Source organism: Anser anser (genome assembly GCF_964211835.1).
Source record: "Anser anser genome assembly, chromosome: 19".
Lineage (NCBI taxonomy): Eukaryota > Metazoa > Chordata > Aves > Anseriformes > Anatidae > Anser > Anser anser.
This window is the reverse complement of record NC_139740.1, coordinates 12471526-12490320: the sequence shown is the minus strand read 5'-3', so window position 1 is coordinate 12490320 and position 18795 is coordinate 12471526. Positions and strand designations below refer to the sequence as shown.

The following is an 18795-nucleotide window of genomic DNA, read 5'->3' as shown; positions in this document are numbered from 1 at the left end:
CCAGCCTTGCATGGAAAATGAGTTTTGTTTAGCTAAGCCCCAACTCAAACACACTTGAAAATTCAGAGTTTTACCAGCCTGGTATCGGGCTGTGAACAAGTCGCTATTGTTCGAGCGAAGAATGCCGCCCCTGTCACCCGCGCTTCGGGGCTGCGGGGCTGCTGAAGGCAGCCTGGCCCCTCCGAGCGAGGGAGGCACGGCGTAGGCTTGGGGTGAGGCTGCCTGCATTAAAAACACCAACATTTATACGTACAATAAACAATGTCAGCCCTTTGTCTTGCCCTGCCCGCTCCCCTTCTCCCCAGGGGCCGATCCGGCACCGCTGGGCGACCCCGGAGCTGTGGGGAGCGGCCGCTCGCTGCTTCGGTGGCTCGGGATGTGCCTTTTCCTGCACGAGGTTTGAGAAGGGAAAATGAAAAAGGAGGAAAGCAAGGTGAGCCCTGGGTTGTGGGAGATGCCGGCAGCCAGGACCTGCTGGCTGGGCACTCCTACAAAGCCCACGAAGGGCAGGAGCTGTCCTGCCTCGAGGGGAAGCCCGGTAGGCCCGGCTGGCGGCCCTGCTTTTGGAGCTCCCCCAGGGGTATCTCCTCTGTGCGCTGCTCCGCCAGCTTCCACCTGGGCTACCCCTGAGATGTGAGGTGGGAGAGCAGCACGTGCCTGCCTTGTGGGGTACGGGTCCGCTTCCCTGTGGGGCGAGTCCAGGTGCTGACGCTTTCCAGGCTTGTTTATAACTTATAAACGGCTTAGAAGTCCACCTCCATTGCAGGAAAATGTCATCTGGAGCAGATCTGTCACCATGGCAGTGTGATCCCACAATGGCAGTCATTTAAAAGTACCTGAAGATGATGCCGGTAGAGCTGTCATTACTTCTCTTCTGACGGCACTGCTCGATGCTGTCGGGGTACCCAGCCACCTGTGCTCCTCTCCTAGGTATCGGTGCTGGTCCCATCATTCCACCACGTCCCTCTCCAGCAGAGTGCTGGAAAAGCAAAAATAAATAAATAAAATGGTTGTGGGGTGCAAGTGGGACGTGATAGAGTCAGGGGAGAGGAAAAGTTCAACCTTCCCAACACCACCTCCTGTAAGTCACCCAGGAGCAGGCTCCCTCCACCAGTATGACCAGTCCAGCTGGGGACTGGCAAGGGGAGGGCTCCAGCCCCATCCACGGGGCTTTCGGAGCTCCTCGAGGGTTGTCTGGTCCACACAGCCCCTGGCCCTCACGTGGAGGCTGTGATACTCGGTGTCGCTGTGGGATCGGGAGCGCTAAGGAGGGAAGCGATGCTGGTCATCGCTTTGAGGAGCAGGGGGTTTATCTGTGGGTAATTCATGGCTCACTGAAGCTGAGGAAAAGAAAGCAATAATTGAAGCTCGTGCCCATTTAAAATACCTTACATCAGAACTGAAGAACTGAAGCTGTTTTTTCCATTGCAGAAATTATTTGGCCTTGAACCACACAGACCTCACTTGCTATTCTGCAATTGAAAAGAGCCTTTTGTGAGGACTTTTTTAAAATAATTACTACAAAGCACTTCAAGAGGAATTCTGATTGTCGTCTATTTTTCATTTCATGCTTTCATGGCATTTTTGTTCAAGGATGAATCTTTTATGAAATGTCTATTTTAGGTTACACCCTCCAGAACCTTATTATTTGCCTTAAAAAATCCGTCATGGGCAGGAGCATATTCTTTAAGCTCTCCCATTAGTATAACTAAATTCATCAGAGTAATATCACTATTCATGCAAAATAGGTGTCGTCTTTCTTTTAAACCTCTTGGCAAGTGGTTAAACTGATTTTAACAAGTATGCACTGCCAACTTCTTAAAGCCCTGAAACGTCTGAAGATTCCCAGGCTGCAAAGGACTATTTACATGGTTAAAATTATACACGTATCCCCTCTACTTAAAACTGTCCCCTCATCACATAAGACCCTTGCAAATCCATTCTGACTTCAAAAGAAGGAAAAGTTCCTCTTCCAAGGTTGTTTTTTCCCCCTCTTAGCACAGCCTGGGCTTTTCAGGTTGCACCAAATGCAGCTCAAGGGCCAAATCTAGCTTTTAGCTCCATGGGTGCTTCTCCCAGCGAGAGGGAAAATTAACGAAAGGTCTTCTATTTTTAAAGCCTATTGAAAAAATAATTTTAGAGATAAAAGACTTAGAATATTTTAGATATCTCATTGTCCGTTCTTGTAACATGTATCCACTGTGAAAATGCCACAAGTGATGCTACGAAATCCTGTGGGATGCTTTCTAAGCCGATTATCAGGTTTACAAATTGCACCTTCACCCTTTGGCTGTCCTTACACCTCTGCATCCCAGCTCCTTTGCCACCGTCACTGCAAGGAATGACTCCTAATGACCCCGGTGCTCACAAAAGGGAAACTTCAAAGTCGCATCCTCAATGTAACTTCATGGGAACTAATTGTTGTAATTCACAGATATATTCAGGGAAGAGTATTTGCAAGCTTATTTGGCCAAGAAGCAGAAAGCCCTGACGTGGATAGCACAGCCGGTTGTAGCTACGCGGGCAGAACTTCCTCAAAGTATCTGCAATCACTCCATGGAGTAATAAATCTGAAATGCCGTTAAAAGATTAAAAGAATTGTTCTCATCCGAGATCTCCGGGTTATTGGAATGTGTTTGGGGAACTGCTTTGGCCTGAGCTCTCTATCTTTATTACCCTCCCTCCTGGCCCGAAGCACTCTTGATAAATTCATTGCAATTCTGATGTTCCCAGGAAGGTATCAGGCTGCAATCAGGGAATCCCGCGTTTGCTCGGGATTCTTGTCTTGTCTTCAGTCTTGTGGTGGAGGATGTCTGAGTGTTAGGAGGTTGCTCTGCTGATCCCAGCACAAAGGATTTGATAAAGTGGTCTGGCACAGGCATCGTACAAGCTGTTGTACCTACTACATGTGTAGTATTTCCTGCATTGTTTTATTTTCTAACTGTTTTGAGGCGAAGTAGTCTGCAAAGTGGAGCAATACTTTCAGGAAAGTGCTGAAAGTCATATGCTAGGAACATTTGTGTAAGTCCTTTCAGTTTTCTGACTTATATTTGCAAAATTGAGATGCCAACAATTGCCTTGAAGTCAAAAGTTGTTAACATCTCATGTTTTGATTTGGGTCATTGTTGAAAATATGTGTGCATATGCACACACGTAATGTGGTGGGGGAGTGGGCTAAATGGTCAACCACAAAGCACGGATCCAGATTTGGATCTAAATACTTCTAAAGTTCAAGAGTGCTCATATCCTGGGAGCTGGTTCAAAGCCATCCCTAGATTACATATTCCTGTCTGGTGCACTTGCTGCTGTACCTGTCTGACTCGAAGAGCGACCAGAGTATCTTTTTTGCAAGCCTCTCATTAGAGAAAATATGAATTACAGAAAGTAACTCAATACCTACCCAGGCTTGTTGCCATGCTCCTTTCCCACTTTCTTCAAAGGAACCTTATCCTGTATTTTGTATGGATCCAAACCAACACACAAAGGGAAGCGTGCACGTTTGTAAGCCCGGCAATCAGATGGGAACCTGCAGTAAGGGAGATGAAGAGATGCTGACTGCTACGTGCACTGTAGCCTGGGCAAAAAGTCTCCGTCTTTATTTGCTGCTAATAGTTTCAAGATAAAATATTGTTTTTCAAGATAAAATATTGTTTAAGGAAAAAAAAAATGGGAGTTTTATAAAGGCATCCACTTGTCTGCTTATGGAGGGAGTGCTGGCTAATGGAACTGCTTCTGTTGTGCTCTGTGGGTGACACAGGAGGGTGGTGGAGCACGGGGCTGGAGGCATCACTGCCCTCGTGCTGTGGACCCGTCGCTTGCTCCGTTTTGCTACCCCGTGTCCCAGGGCAGTCCTGGCCCGTTGCTCCCTCTAGGTGCTTTTGTAATAAACACAGATAGAAGTAATAGTAATAATTTCACGTGTTCCTCTGAAAATAGGTAAAACAGTTACGTTCTTCAGAGTTTGATGCTTCTTTGAGCAGCTGAATATTTCTGAAAGGTTGGATGAGAACCAGATTTTCCCCGTTAACACCCAAGCGTGTTCGCACCAGAAGAGACCACTGGCCAGTGGGCTGGGAGCACCCCGAGCAGCCCCTGCTCCCTCGGCTGGGACTGCTTCGGTCCCTTCCCATTATCTGAACGTTTTCACCCAGAAAACCGTTTTACTGTGAGATGTAACTCCTTTGGGACCCTTCTGTCCTTATCGATGTATTTGCGTGAGGGTGCAAAGCAGGGCCTGCCTGGTGGGAGGGGGAGGCAGGGCCTCGGCTGCCTGTGTAGGGCCAGCTACAGCCCGGGCTCTGTGTGAGCAAAATCAGGCAAATTCAGAGCTGGCTGCCACCGGCAGGCCCCTAACATTATTTTGTAAAGCACCTCGGGATACCTGGGGTCTGAAAGGAAACTCTCTTTCAGAACATCTCCATCTCTGTTCTTTTTATAAAGTGCACTGCGTTTATTTGCAAGGCTTCTGAGCGGCGTTTCATGGTTTAAACGGGGCCATTAGGAGAAGCCCCAGGAGCTGCCGGCGGGGGCAGCCGGGGCTGTGCTGGCTTCTCAGCACCGGGCGTGCAAGGCGAGAGCAGGAGTGAATGGATGAGCTTGTTCCTGTACTCCCAGCCCGCAGTGACCAGCTCACCACAGCACTAATTAAGAAGCAGTCAACTCGCGCTTTCAAAGCGAAAATGCTGTCAGCAGGTGAAGGGAGAAATCCCTTTCCGTTGGCGGCTGGTTAGTGGGACAACTGCTGGACAAAACTGGGGAGAGCACAAAGCCCTCAGCCTGCTCCTTTACATGAAATGAGACGGGGATCTTTGAAATGTAAAAGTTACGTGGCCGTCACCTTCTGCGAAGGGGAGAGGAGAAAAGTGTTTAAGAACAGAACCAAATTGCGCTTCCCTGATTTTTTTATTTTTTTTTATTAAGGCTCTTTAAGGATCTTTTGATCTCACCAAGGTATTTATTATCATAGGCTATTTGTTATGAATCGTGGCATCGCAGCCAGCCGAAGGGAATTAACTGAAGGCAGCAGCCTCATAGCAGAGAGCCGTGGGGCTTTGCAGCGTGAGGGGCCTTGGGCTGTCACCAGAGGGTGGAAGGCAACGGGACCAGAAACCGGGCACGGCTGCACTTCTGGACCACGTTTTGGAGGGCTGGGGCTCCTGAGCCCCTTGTAAAGGCACAATCAGCAGAGGGGGTGTTGATGCCAGACCCGGCATGGTCTCCTTTAAGCGGTGTCTCTGGGGTGAGGGGTGCTCTGCCCCGTCCCACGCCAGCCCTTCCCCACCCTGCGGGCAGGCAGGTGCTGCTGTCCAGGCTGCTGCAACATCCTCTGAGCATCGCTGCACCGCGGCCGGGCTGCCCGTCCTGCCCCGGTGCTGCACAGCGTGTGATGGAGCGGGCTGGGGGCTCCAGGGGCGGCACAGCTCAATTCGGCCGTGCTCTCCACCCCAGTGCACGTCTCCCTTTCTGCTCTGTCCTGCGAGGCCATGCCTCCCCTGGCACAGCAGCAGCTATGGGAGCTGGAGGTGTTAACAGAACACGAGCAACCCATAGGTAGCAGTAATCGCCATACAGATCTCAGAGGGAGCCCTAATTCCTCTCAGAGAAGACTCCTGTTTTGAGCAGACTAATTAAAGAAGTCCAGTTAAACCGGTGTGAATCCAGAGCAACCCAACTGTCAGCCACGGCACCTGCCCCGGATCACGTTGAAGCCACCCAGGACTCCTCACCCCTTTTATTCACCCCCAAGTGCCCCCAGCGCTCCCTGCTTCAGCAGCTGAGTCCTTGGCTCGCTATGCACGGTGCAGGCCTGGCTGCACGCTTTGCATTGCTGCAGCGATTTTACAGCAGGTTTTTATGGGAAGAGCGGTTGTTTCTCAGTGCCCTGCTCATGGCTGAGCTGCAGTGCGGCCCCACGCTCGCACCGGCTGGCTCCAGGGCTGTGCCACCCCGTGAGATGTACGGGATTTCAGCGGGTGAGGCGGCAGGGGATGACCTGCACACGGTTGTACCTCCCCGACTGCCCCGGTAGGGTTCAGGAGGGGGAACACAATTCCTGCCTGGCCCTTCTGGTGCATCAAATATTGGTGAGCAAGGTGCTGACACAGCCCCTTCTACACCATCACTTTCGTATGGTCGTGCCACACGGGGGACCTCAGTGGGGTGACGCGAGCTCCAAACCTCTTCAGAGAGCTTACAGTGGGTGTTCAGGGGGATTGATCCCATGAGCACTTGTTGGTTAGCCCCAGTGAGCCCCCTGGGTCCTTGTCCCTGTCAGCAGAGGCTGCAGGACCATGCGGTGGTCCCGTGAGCTGCACCAAGGTCGTCAGAGGGGAGGTGGTGCCCGTGAACCTGCGTGAGCCCTGGGGTTTCGCCTGGGATGTCCGTCCTCCGAGCACCTCCGCGGCAGAACAACGTCAACAAGGGGACGGTGTTCAGACAGGAGCAATAAAACCGATGAAAGGGCTGGACTGATTTATGGGGAAGGATTAAAAGAGTTACACGTGTTTAGCTTGGCAAAGTGATGACTAAGGGTGGGATACGGTGTCTGTCGGCGAGTTTGAGGGGCGTAAACACCCTCGGAGGACGGGAATTATTTAGCCCGGTTCAAGAGGGAGTAATGAGATTAAATAGAGGAAATAATCTTTGTGACTGGGTAGAAGGAAAAAATTCTTCATGGTTGGAGCCCATTTCCATGTGGAATAATCTCCCAAAGGAAATAGCTGAAGCCTCGGGACTTGAATCGGCAGAGAGGAGCCGGGGGAGTGGAGCACCAGGGAAAACAGCACCGGGGCTTGGAAAACACCAAATGCTGTGCTTCCAGCCATGAAAAAAATCAGAAAACACCGATTGCTGTGCTTCCAGCCTTGAAAAAAATCGGAAAACACCGATTGCTGTGCTTCCAGACGTGAAAAAAAATCGGAAAACACCGATTGCTGTGCTTCCAGCCGTGCCATGCGAGTGCAGCTAGGATGTTTGTATCCAGCCATCAACCGCCGCTTTGATGTGGGGAGGGAAACAGAGGGGGAAAAAAACAATTGTACAAATTATCTGCATGCTTAAAACTGCAAATTCAAAAGGGAAGAAATTCAAACCATTAGTGCAAGTTTCCCAAAGAGGGCCACGGCCAAGCTGTCAAGGAGGGTTGTGAAATCCCTGCCTGCGGCCCGGGAGCATGATGGTGAGAGCTGACCTGGAGCATCCCACGGCGCTGCTGGGTGCAGCCTGAGCCCCTGCATGACTAACGGGTCTGGGATTGAGTGGGAACCGAAATAAAGCAATTAGCAGGCTCCTGGTTACCCTAATAGCTTCTTATTTGTACGGCACTTCTTCTGACAACAATTATAAGGAAAGGTTTTTCCCCTGCGATTGTGAAAAGGAGGAAAAAACTGGTAATAATACGGAGAGAGCAACTCCACGTTCCAAACAAGAACCATATGTTGACTTATCATGGGAAATATGTAAATACAGGCTCGAGCTGATCCGGAGCACATGTTGTTAGTCATGAAGCAGCTATTTAAAATTCCACGGCTGGATCATTAACTTCACAGTATCCTTTATGGAAGACAACAGAGGGCAAATAATCAGAGTGGCACTGAAAATAGCCTTCTTCTGAAGAAATCTCATTTAACCGGGTTTAATGGGAAGGGCTTTGTGATCCGCCAGCTGAAGCAGAGCGGGGTCTCCTCGGTGCTGATTATCTGGGCGCCGTCCTCCCGTGCCAGCAGCGGGTCCTGGCCCTAAAGTCCCCATCGGGCCATCCGATGGCATCAGGAATGGCCCCATCTCGTCCGGCCTGAACCTGGGGAGCAAAAGTGCTGTGGGAAGCGCTCACTGAGTGCTCACCCCTGGTTCCCGCTTGAAACAGGCGTACCTGGAAGGCTGTGGTGATGGATCGCGGGCTGGCCGGGAGGTTTGTCCCGGGGTTTCTCTGACACTTTGGCTGTGCTCAGCTTGTGTTCACATCTCCGCTTTGCTGCGTGCTCTCTGAGTCACCCTGGGCAGGTCACTCGCCTCCGTCGTCTCCTCCTTTTCTCAGTCGATCCTGACAAGGCGACTTCTCTCCGGGGCCGGCCGTGATCAAAGGAGGTCTGGATTGAAAGAGATTCCGTAATTAGGAAAAAACCTCATAAAATGCAAGAAAGAGATCCTGCACCCCAGAGGAGGCTCTGCCTTAAGGAAACGCTTTCGAGTGGTGAAAGAACGGCTTCGGACAAAAGCAGCGACCTGGCAGGGCCCGGCCCTGGCCCAGTCCCCTCTTGGGATATGCAAGGAGGGAGCAGCCGTGTTCGTGTCCCCCCGTGGCATCCCCCGAGGGCTCCCGTGGCCTCTGCTTTAGCATTTTTGGGCCCTCGGCAGGAGGCAGGGCAAAAGCTGAGCAGGCGGCAGGGGTGGGGGGCTAAAAGCATTGCTAACCTGAGTAACCCCGCAGCAAGTGCCACCGGTGCCGTCCTGGGGACACGCCGTGGGTTAGAGGCAGAGGAGCAGCGTGAGGACAGAGGGGAGATGGGGAGAAGGAGTCCGGGGGAATCAAAATCATCAAAATGTCATTGGAAGGAGTAAGAGCTAATGGGGGAATGTAAAGGAAGCCGTTCATATGAATTCAGAGATAACAGGAGTTCAATGGCCGTACGAAAGGGGAAAATCACAGCTGTAAGTGCAGGAGCTGCTGGGAAAGGTGGGAGCTGCTCTGAAGTGCTCCAAACGGAGCAAATCTCCATGTGGTGCTCATCAGGGGAGCTGGAGCTGGGGGTTGCAGGTGGCTGCATGTCAGCAGGACATCCCACCTAAGCTAAAACCCCATGTTTTTAGGGTGTTTTTGCATGTGGGGAGGGTTCTTGTGCTTTTATCCTGCTTGGCCACCAGTGCAGCCCTGCCTCAGCATCCATCGAGCCTGGCAGGGGTTGATGTGATGGGGAAAGTAGGGCTGCAAAAGGGCTCTGAGCCCCAGGAACGAAGCTGACAGAAGATGAATTGTGGTAGCGGTGACAATCCGAGCTCTGATACCACCCAAAACGTGCACAGCATCTGCCGAAAGTGTCTAAACACAGACGGAGCGAGCTTGTACCACCCAGCAGAGTCTTCCCTTGGAGCCTTCTCAGTTAAGGGATTTCTCTGCATGTCACTGCTGAATCAGGTGCCCGAAGTGCACTGCCCAGGGCACGTTACCCAGGTTGTGCCTTGGCCTGCTTGGATTGCTCCGAGCTGAGACACGGAGCCACCAGGAGCACGCTGCAAGGCAGCTGCTGCCCTTCCAGCTCTAACAGCCGATCCCCTCGGTGATGCTCAGGCCGTGCGGGTTGATTTTCCTGCTGTTATTGGCCTCGTTTGTTGTTCGGCCCCGTCATTTGTCACAAGAGAAGAAGCGGTCCGTGAATTCAGTGCATCCTTCTTCCTTTTTATTATTAGGTTTGTATGGTGCTTTAACCCGTGCTGCGACACCTGCTTGTGTAAATCCGAGGTGGGGCTTGGAGGGATGATTTTGGGGGGGACGTGCTGGGGAGGGGGTCGGGGGCAGCCTCGTGCCACCCACCCCACGGCTGCATCCAGCCCTGTCCAGGTCTGTTGTAACTTTATTCTCATCTGTGTTTGCACTCGGTTTAGGTGGGAAACACAAATCTGGCATCTTCTGATTTTTGAAGTGATTGAACTGACCAAAAGCCTGTGTTGTTTTTTTTATTAATTTTTATTTTTTATTTTTATGCCTCTTATTTGTAACGTGACAGTAGCTCGGTTAAAACAACCCGCCTTATACAAATGCAGCCACTCCCTAACCACGCAGTGTCAGCAAGGTTTGGATTGCATTTTCAATGTGATTTTAATGCAAAAAGGAAAAAAAGTCAACGACTGACTCTCAGGGACCATTTGCAATTTCGCGTTGGCAAAAGCAACCAGTGGGCAGGGAGGTGCCTCCGTGCTTCCCTTCTGCAGGGCCAGGCAGTGCCGCCAGGCAGTGCCGCCAGGCAGTGCCACCCGGGTGCAGGTGGGGACAGCAGCACTGGCGGTGAGATGCCACCGCGACGCAGCAGAGCTGGGCTGGTGGGGGGGCAGCCGGTGTTTTGGAGGTTTTTGTGTTTCCAGCCACCTTCTTGAGTTGTTGACGAGCAGATGGGAAGCTGTAACCAAACCATTGGCTGCTATCTCTTGATAACAAGGAGTTTGTTTAAACTTGCATGATTTTTTGAGAGAAAGCCATGTTTGCTCCTTTTTTTTTTTTATTTCCTCCTTGTGTTTTGACAGTTTCGTTTCGCTGGGGCGCTTTTATAGGAGGTTTTTATTATTTTACTACGTTATTCATCTGCATTTTAATTGCACACAATAAAACTTGAAAGCTCCCAGCAGAGAAAATCCTATCCTACTTTCCATCCTGTCTCACTGGGGATGAGTTGTTGGGGTCACGTCGTTTGTCAACAACCAGGGCTGAAGAACCATGTAAGAAACCAGTGCTTGTAAGAAATGTGCTGATTTTCCTGAAGTATATGCACTAATGAACTGCACTAATAACTTTTCATTGGCCTTGTCAAAAAAATTCAGTTTAGCCTGCCGTCACTTGGGGTTAGCGGGGTGCGTTTCGAACGGAGCAGGTGTTGTTTGGAGGCAGGACAAGCACGCCACGAGTGCCAAGAGTGAAAGGAGACATCTCATAATTCCTGACAAACGGTGGTACCCAGAATATGGGGAAGGGATGCCCTGGAGCAGCTCTCCTCTGCTTTCAGTAGCTCTGCTCGTCAACACCAGCACTGTGTGGTTTGGGGTTAACCCTGCAGAGTTATCTAGAATCCAGTCCCGTTTGCTGAGCGCAGTTGGGTTTTGTTCCCTGATCTCCAAAAGCAAAAATTCCCACCTAAGTGCCTCCGGGGAGATCCCTGCAGAAGTCCCGTGTGCTGCGGTGCTGGGAGAGCTTTCCCCACCCAACAGCAGTGGTGGGCTTGGGGCTAAAACCAGCACCGGCCCCACTCCTCACCTGCACGAAGCCAGGTGAGAGGGTCCGGCCCCCTGTGCCACCAGAGCCAGCGGGTTCTGCAGGTGTGCCATGAAACAAAAAAAAATGTGCCCACGTGTCAGGGTTGGACCTTCGGGGCTCTGTGCGAGACGTGGAGCTCGTGCTCGGCTCCCTGCAAGTGCAAGCCAACAGCTTGTGCTTGAAAGATTATGGTCTGTAAATCACTTCACCTTTCCGTGGCTCTCCCTTGTCTGACAGTCTCTTTCTCCTCGTAATTATTATAGGGAAAAAAAAAAAAAGGGGGAGGCGAGCAAGTTTTCATGCAGAAAGTGAAGCAGCTCAAATTGCATCCAGGAAAAAAAAAAAAAAAAAAGTAGTCTTCTATTAAAACATCATCCATCCACTCCTTCCTCTCGCCCCCAGCTGATATTTAAGGGGATCAGAAGCAGAATTGCAAGGCAGCATTTAAATCAGGCCGGCTGCGAGCTCCGCGTATTAGTGCACCTGTGTTTCTCATCAAACGTGCTACCAAAAGGGCTGGTTAGGAGCGCTTTGATCTGACTTTAAATATCCCCAAACATCAGGAACTGGAGGTATTTTAATCTGATTTTACTGGAACTGCGCCGATTTAAGGAAAACAGAACCCGAAATTAAGTTCATATTTTCCATCGATCCCTGGAGTTCGCAGGGAGGAGGCTTTTGCCGCGAGTGGGGATGGCAGGAGGGCAGCACCGGCTCTGCCGCACTCTGCGGCTGGACGCGGCCGGGCAGGAACAGGTACCTCCGGGCAGCCCTCTGCCAGCCGCCGGGCACTGCGAGAAGCCTGGTGCTCCCTCCTTCCTTCCTTCCTGGACTTAGATTTTTTTTTTTTCTTTTAGCTTCTTTCCCCACTGCAGCTTTGGTTTATCCCCCTGGCCGTGCAGCACACGGCGCATTTTCCCACACGAGCACCTTCTCGTTCAGGAGACGTTTCGTGTCCTCGGGTCCGAAGGGGACCCCTCCGGTGCAAAATGCGGCGTGTGACTGCAATGCCCGAGGTCTGAGCTCACCCGAACCTGCCCTACCCCGCTACACACGCCTCTTTCCCTCGGTGGAGATGTAGAAATGCTCCGGCTCACGGGGACGTTCCCAGGAAGATCCATGTCCCGCGTTAGCTCCCAGCCACGTTTGCAGAGGAGCCTGGCAGGACTCAAACAAAACCCCGCTTGCTTCCCGAGCACCCCCTTTTCCCATTGCTTGTCCCTCTTTTCCCCTTGCTGTGTTTGTGCGAGGCAAACTGGTCCCTGACCCCGCTCTGCCATTAGCTCTCCTCTCCTGCAAGGGGACCTCGGCCGGTGTCACCCAGCGGCGCCCCGGTGACTTGGAGCTGGGGCTTCGGCCTTGGGAACGGCTTTAGCAGGGGGTTTGTTCTCAGGCTACCTGCTCGGCAGATGGTTCTGTTTGTTTTGTTTTATGCTTGCTTTAATTCTGCTCTTAATGTGCCTTTTATAACGTCTTCTGGCAGTACTTCTAGGCCTGTGCTGGATGGATGCTAGCCTCTGTTGTTAAAGGCTGAGGTTGGGCGGCTCTGGGCTGTGTTATCTTCAGATCTCTCCAGTCAGACTTCAGAACGTGCTAAAACACTCGGCTGGAAGCTTTTTTCCCAGGACAGCGCAGGATTTTCCCAGTGCTGCCACGTATCCCCGAGCTCCTCTCCTTGTCCTGCAGGGATCCGCGCCCCGCTCAAAGCCCAGCTCTGCCACCGCCAGCAGGGCCAAGCTGCAGCGTGCTGCGCTTCCCTCTCCCCCTCGGTTCGCTTTTTTGTTGGATGAAAAGAAAGCCCTGGCTTGAAAAAATAGGGGGTTTCAAGCAGATGATGCTGGCTGAAGCCACAGGAAAAAAAAAAAGAAAGAAAAGAAAAGGCAATGTTTGAGCACAGAATGAGACAACTCGTGGTATGGCGGTGGGCTCATCAAAAATAAGGCGCGTGCCCAGACAGGACAGGCTGAAAGATTATCTCCCACCCTGGGAAAAAAACTGATTTTTCCTTTTCCTTTCCAAGTGGCGATTGTTTGGCTGGATGTTGACTGAGGCTTGTTCTCGGACAAAGGCTGGGGGGTTGGCGATAATATCAAAAAGGCAGTTGGAGCTCTGGGCCAGCCAAATTGTCATTTCCTTACGCTGCTGTCATCCAGCCTTCTGGGGCACGGAGAGTCTGGAGCGAACAGCTGAAAAGTATTTTTAAAAACAAAGTAAAACCCTTCTTCCAGAGCGGTTCTCTCCTCCTTGTACCCAGCTCAGCCTTCCCTTGGATATTGTGCTCGACTGCAGCATTTGATCAAGAAAAAAAAAAAAGGATAAAACATATAGGTAGAAATCAATGGAGCCTTTAAACAGTGCACTGTGAAAAAGGCTGCACTTTACTGTTGTCTTTCTGAACCCTGTGAAATGCTGGGAAACTGTTTTTAATAAACAAGAGTTCAAACAGTGGGGCTCCGTAGCCAACAGTCACGCCTTAAACTCTAAACTTTACATGAAAACTCTCAGATCCCTTTGAACTCTTTTTTTCCTCCCTGGCAGAGGATTCCAGTGTTTATGCATTTTTTTGAGATTGCTGGCGGGATCATGAGGAGGGTTTTAATATTTTTTTTAAACAATCTCCTGCCTTCAGAAACCATTAATGCCCACTAAGAAACATCAAGGCGTTGCTTTGAAGTGCCTTCTGGCTACAGCCCTCTTACACTCTTTGGTTACTGTGCAATCAAATAATTAAATGGAGTCTAAAAAAATTCTTTTACCTGGTAATTAAACACCCCATGTTGGACAGTTGCGAGGGTTTTTAAAGGCGCTGCAAATCTACAAAGCCTTGAAATACAAAAGCACTCCATGCTACTAGAATAAGACACTTTCTCCCTCCGTTGGCACCCTGTCCCGCAGGCAAGGTGAGAGCTCTCCCTCCTCCTGCAGCCTCGCCAAGGTCAGGCAGCGGATCCCAGAGGAGAAAGGACAGCTGAGATGGCCGTAAATTATCAAAGCTCAACTCTCAAACGTGGGTTTTTGTTTTTTTTTTTTCGTTTGTTTGTTTGCTTTGGAACGAACCGTAAGGAAGAAAAAGTTGGAAATAGCACTTTGGCTGCTCCATCAAATGCCGCGCTGCGGGCCAGGGGCCGGCCCCGAAGGCCAGGGAGCACGGACTTGGAGGCGAGCGCTCTCCGAAGGGCTCGGGCTTGGCTCTGGGGAAGGCCTGGGCACGAACGGCACCGGTGGTGCAAGGCTGGCAGGGCTCGGCTCCTGCTCGTCCCTCGCTGGGAGGCTGTGAACGAGCCGGGGAAACTCGGTGACAGCTTCGGGAGAGCGGGGCGAGTGCCGTAACGGGGTGTGCTGTTAGCCAGCGTCCAATAACAGTTCCCTGGCTGGGAGGAGAGGGAGAGAGCCACCTCCTCCGCTCCCGCGGGAACGCCGTCTCCCTTGGAGGCACCTTTTGGATGGGAGCTCTCTGGAACCCGGCTGCCTCACTTCCCAGAAGTGAGCTGAGAAAGTTTTCTCCGCTTCCAACCTAAATTGGCCCTTCCTTCCTGGAGCTCTGCTTTGATCCGGGCATTTGAATCTCAATGCAAAACTCTAAAAAAAAAAAAATGCGTTTTGGGTGGTTTTTGCATGGCAGCAAGGCGCTGCGGGCTTTAACCCCTGCCCGGCCGTGCCGCAGCGGGCTCCCTGCCCATGTGCCCGTCGATATTCCCCAACCACCTTTTGGTTTTAGAGCATCTCCTCTGGGGCAGATGTCCCAAACGCTGCCCTTTGCCTCCGTCCTGCTGGGGCTGTTGGGAGGGTGGTCGGTCTGTGAACACAAATAGCTGACTGGGGACATTCGCCCTGTTGCGTGCGGTGGCTGCTGCTGCTACTCCGCGTCTGCCGGTGCAACCCTTCGGTGTGTTACCTGTAGAGGACGGCCAGGTTAGCAGCTGGCTGCGAAATGGTTGCAGTCTGATGCTGCGTTTGTAGGGCTGCCCGAAACCTTCGAAGATGTAAGGATGTGAGGAATCGAGAGCTTTAGAAAAGGCCCAAACCTTTTGCTCCAAGCTCTGCCAGGCTGCCGCAGCCGCCTGCAGGTGCTGGGGTTTTTGGAGGGTGGAAAGGTTTTTTGCTGGACTCTTTGCCATTCGTAGTTTGGGTCCGGGTGAGATCTCGAGGGTTGCCTGGGCTCCCCCACGCCTAGGTGAGCCTCCTGCCCGGGGGCAGCCTGGGGAGGGCAGGAGGGAGCCGCTCGGCCGGGCTGTTGGTGCCGGGGGCAAGCCCCCACACAGGGACGATGCCGAAGCGTCAGCATTTCTCCGGGATGCGTTGCTTTGCGAGGGGAGGGAGGAGAAAAGGCAAGGCCAGGAGCACCCTGGCCACGCATCCCATTTATCCTTCGACTTGCGAAGGATTTGGGGGGAGTGAGAGCTCTCTTCGAGCTGTCGCAGCAGAAGGGGAGAACAAAGGGGCAGCGCAGAGCCCAGCGAGACCCCATGGAGAGGGCGCCCTGGCTCTGAGCTCCTTGGGGGGAACGGGGCTGGGCTCCGGGGGCTGGGGCACTGCTGGGAGGCTGTGGGGGGAGGAAGGGGGGACACGGGATGGGGCACGGAGCCGTGGGATGGGGCACGGAGCTGCGGGATGGGGCCGCGGCAGTGCCGGGACTGCAGATGAGGAGGCAGAGCAGGCGCCGCGCATCGGGAATGAAGAGGTGGTTGGTTCAAAGCAGGGCGAGCCGTGGGGTTCAGAGATGTTCCAGACTCCTGCAGGGCCCAAGACAAATGTTGAAAGCCAGAATTCCCAGAGGGTCTTTCTGTTTTCTTTTTAAAAAATAAAAATACTAATAAAAAAAATCTACCTGTCAAATAGTATCGAGTGAAGCGCTGAATTAAGGAAGACAAGACTTAATGGGCTTTCTTCCCTAAAAATAGATCCTCTCATGAAAGAGATGAAGGGCATTGCCCAGGGAGGTCAGCCGAAATTGGCTGAAATTACGCTATCACCTAGATCTGGTGTCCAAAATTAGCCTCCTCTCTCACTGCGTGGGTTCAATGCTCCCTGAAGATTAAACACAGCACAACATTCATTTAATCTAAAGAGAGTCTAAGACATATGGCATGCCATAGTTTAAATGTCAGAAAAACTGAGCTCGGGACTCTCTGTGATGATTAGTAATATGCTAACGAAGCCACGGGGGAAGGAGCGTACGCGGGGCTGTGCGAGGAGGCTGGGCAGGGCTGGGGCAGGAATCGAGGATGTTGCTGGGAATAATTGAAAGGGCCTGAACCAGGGCAGCTTTCCGTATCCAGAACCAGTCTGAGCTTTTTACAGAAGGGGAAGGAAGATGATTTGCTTTAAATAATCCTCCAGCCTCCTCTGTGTGGGTGTTTTCTGGACTCTGTGATTAATAGAGAGAACGTTGGAAAGCAATGGGATAGGAACCTCATTCAGAGCCCAAGTGTTCCTTACTTTTTTCCTTTTTAATTAATCTGAGGTTGCTCCTGGAGTGGAGCAGTTGGAGGAAGGTGCTTGAGGAACACGAGGAAGTGTTCCACTTCTTAGTGGAAGGTGGAAGCAGAAGGGAATAACCATCGCCAGCATGCGGCGAGCAGCGTGAAGCAGCAGATGCCCTGCCTGGCCAGTGCACGGCTTCCTCCTCGTTTTAGGGGAATAAACTTCCCTTGATGGGGGGAGAAAACATCACAGAGCCCCGAGAAATGCCTGGGGGGCAGCAGCACTGAGACCCTGCAGGACCAGGGCACCTGCGAGGAGGAGGAGGGAGTTTTCATGGGACTTACCCAGTGCAAGACGCCCTCCTGCCCTGATACTGGCTCCGTTCCTATTACTGCAGAGCCTATAGTCTACCCTTGTGTTCGTGGTGGTAGGGAGCATTTTGTCGTCGTTTTGGGGTCTTCACTTTATGGTCTGAGAAACTGGTGTGCAGGAAAGCACTGGAAGGCTGCGGAGAGGGCTGATGTACTTGGGTTGCTGTGAATTGTGTCGGGTAAGGGAGAGGAAACTCCCGGCCCCTCTGACGGTGCCGTGGCACAGAGGGACTGCGGGACGGTGGCAAACGCGGGACAGAGCAGAGTGAGTCAGTGCCCTTAGTCACACCGTCGTTGCCTCCTGCTTTCACACCAAAAGCCAGGAATTGAAGAATCAGACAGGACTCATGGCTTGAGGGGGTTGGCGGATTTTTATTTGTTATATTGGGGGCAGCTTCGTGCGTTTTTGGACGCTGACTCAGAAGTTTTGCCGCCTTTGAGGCAGACGTCAGACATTCAGGCTAGAGGCAGGAGAGCAAAATATGTCATGCACCGGCTTTGACCTACCTGCCAGCGGGGGCTGAGCCTGTTTTGTGTCCCAGCACAGCCTGGTTGTTGCTTAAGGAAGGGAAGTGCATGTGCTTGGGGTACTCGGACGATGGAGATGACCCGGTGCCTGCGTGCCTGCCCACGACCCAAACCCAGCCCCCACTCCCCACCACTTCGGGCTCCATTTGGGATCCAGCAAGACCATTGCACTTCTTCACACCTCCCCAACAAATTCAAGCTGTGAGGCACTTGGGAAAGTGTTTTTTCCCCCCCCCAAAAAAAGCCTCCAGGCAATGCATGCCCATAACAGCCCCCCAGCCCGCTGCTCGCTCCAGGCTCCACCCAGCCCGAACGCTCCCGAGGACTGTTAAAGGTCCGTCGACACGTTTTAATTGTGTTTTTGTTGGACCATGACCCAGCCTGCAGAGCAGAACCACGGCTTTGAAGCTCTCTGCCCGGCGCGGCTGCCGCTTGCCCCATCCACGCCGCCAATTACGCCCCGCGCTGCAGCCTAGCGCGGGCGGCTCTCCTACCTCCGCGGGTGCTGTAGGCCTTAATGAATGTTTCCAGCAGGCTTTGAAGATGAAAAATGCTCTAAGTGTTAAGTATTAGTGTGATTTAGGCGTACGGAGCAGTTAGGTCTCGCTCACATTCCTTCCTGCAGCGAGCCCTGCTCGGCTTTGCTTTTGCAAAGCTCAGTGCTGGGCACGGCGCTGGGGGGTGAGGCGGTGCTCCCGCGGGAGCAGCACAGCTCCTCGCAGGGGGATGTTGGCTTGGAAAGCAGGGCCCCGGGGTGCTAGGGAGGCTGTGCTCCCCCAGACAGACAGGTATCTTCTGTACCATTTAAAAAAAATCGAAGTTGTACTTTTAAAGTTGTAGCCGTGCAATTTTCCCACGCTGCCGTTCCATTTAAACGCTGACAAGACTGAGCTGTAATCACCATCTTCATCCCGAGACAGGCTGAAAAACAAAATGTTTCTGAAATGCTGAAGGTAGCTGAACATTTTCAGGGTGTCGCACATTAAGGTTGTGTCTAACGATCTCCATGTCCCACTTATAATTGAAACAGAAGAGAGTGTTCACTTTTCATTCATTTTTAAAAGACTATTCAAATACCCTTTCATCTCCGCTAAACAGCCTGCCATGTATTTGAAGCCATTTTATATTTTGTTTCTACAGACATCCAAAAAACAGAGGTGAGTATTTTGGAACATTGATAGAAAGATGCAAAGGCTTGTGAGGCACTGAATGGCTTCAAGCTGCCTCAAACGCATTTATCTTCCCAAGAAGAATTAGGCACAGTGTGATTCATTTTAATAGCAGAAGAAAAATAATACTACGATGTAGTGCTAAGTTCCCAACCTTTGATGGTAGACTAAAAAAAAAGAGAGAGAAAAAAAATCTTTCTTCCCTTATGTTGTTGAAGTCTCCCTACACCCATCCGTTATGTCCAGCTTATCAATTAAGATGAACCCCATGAACTTCAGATGGTTTTTAAAACAAGGCACCATCCATTTAAATGTGTAAAACTGCCTGCGGCTCCCTTTAAGT

The 18795-nt window shown here is 51.8% G+C and overlaps 1 long non-coding RNA gene across 2 annotated transcripts in view; it reads left to right on the top strand.

The window, feature by feature from the left end:
- Positions 1 to 18795, top strand: part of LOC310883896 — a 90768-nt gene that overhangs the window by 63495 nt on the left and 8478 nt on the right. The window lies entirely within an intron of this gene.